Here is a 1,622-nt window from a genome sequence, read left to right as displayed (position 1 = left end):
ATTTCTTACAACTTTTCAAAGCTGTGTGATGATTTTAAAACCATATCTACTGAAACAATTCCCTGTCTTTAAAATTAATTTTGGTATTATATGGTATTTACTTAAAAGTAATTTTCCTGGTTTCAAAAATATTAAAAGCGTACTAAAAGGAATATTGTAAAACAATTTGAAGGTTATTTTAAATGAAATTTTAGAATATATCATGACAAGAAGGCAGACTTTGAAATTAACTGTAATTAAAATTCTCGTGAAAATGTGGCTTCACCAAGATGGTGAGTAACTTTCTGTACCACAGAAATCACACTGCTCTCTGCAGCCCAGGCATATTCACTCTCTCTTCCTCTCCCTGTCTCTCTCTCTCTCTCTCTGTATCCAACTATTGAATTTTATCTTTCCTTCAAACCCAATGCAAAAACCAACTCTACCTAATAGATTGTAAGAACCAAATGTTTCCTTTCTACCTTTTTTCCAAGAAGTCTTAGCAGATTTCCTCTGCCTCATCTATTCTCTGTTATTAATCTTCCTTATTCTTAGAGCATATTGTGAAATCCCTGGCACTGTGTGCCTTGATTTGGACTGAGCGTGTCACTGGCTCTCCTGTCAAAAAGAACTGTAGATAGTGTGCACTTTACCTGTATTGAAATCTTCACATTCCCCACTGCATGGTGTCTTCACACAGTGTGGACTCAAGAAGTGTGTGTATGTGTGTGTGTGTGTGTGTGTGTGTGTGTGTGTGTGTGTATTACAAACAAAATTACCCTTTGCTGGTCTCCTTCAAAGCTGATTCCTAATGAGACAGGTAGATTTTCTGTTGCCCAAATCAATTTGTATCTTCTGGTACGCATTCCATGTTCTGTGACTTGAAATTATGTGGGACCGGTGGCCTTTAATCTCATATGATTACAGCCATTGACAGCATTCAATTTAAGACATAACAGGTGCCCCAACGCTAGGTGGGTAACTTGCTCCACAGCAGATTTAAATTGAGCATAAAGATCATTTTAAAGTTCCAATCCTAGATATCTCACTATGAGAAATTCTGGGTTTTGTGAATATCATCCAAAGGGTGACATGGTGCAACAAGAAGGGCTTGAGCTTTGAACCCCATCTCTGAAATTTACTACTTTGTCACTTTAATTATAATAACTGACTGTTATAGTCTAACATTAATCCTCAAAACATCTGAATGCAGCAGGTCCTACTCCTAAGTCCTATCCTCATTTTATCTGTAAAGAAACTAAGAATCAAAGTCAACTCTTTTTCCAAGGTCACTTAGCTAACTCAATGATTGTGTCAGGATTGGAACTCAAACCCAAGCCCTGACTCTTAACTTCAACGCTATGCTGCTCAGTTAAGTTCCTTAGCCTATTTCTCAGTTTTCTCATCTTAAAAACCAAGCAAATAATTTCTCCCTCATTGGTTTGTTATAGGAGCCCAGTGAACTTTAGCTTTCTTTCACCTGGAACTGTGGAACTGCATCAAGCTAAATCAATCTGAATTAAGATCTTTGATAGAAACAAAGGAACATTCTGTATAACACCTTACAGTTCATCTCCTGTTTTTCCAACTGATTATTGGCGTCCCAGTGACCCAGGTGTTTCGTGATTGCAGAATTGGGTCTC

Source organism: Hippopotamus amphibius, chromosome 2, assembly GCF_030028045.1.
Source record: "Hippopotamus amphibius kiboko isolate mHipAmp2 chromosome 2, mHipAmp2.hap2, whole genome shotgun sequence".
In the NCBI taxonomy this organism is placed as follows: Eukaryota; Metazoa; Chordata; class Mammalia; order Artiodactyla; family Hippopotamidae; genus Hippopotamus; species Hippopotamus amphibius.
This window is presented reverse-complemented; position numbering follows the sequence as displayed.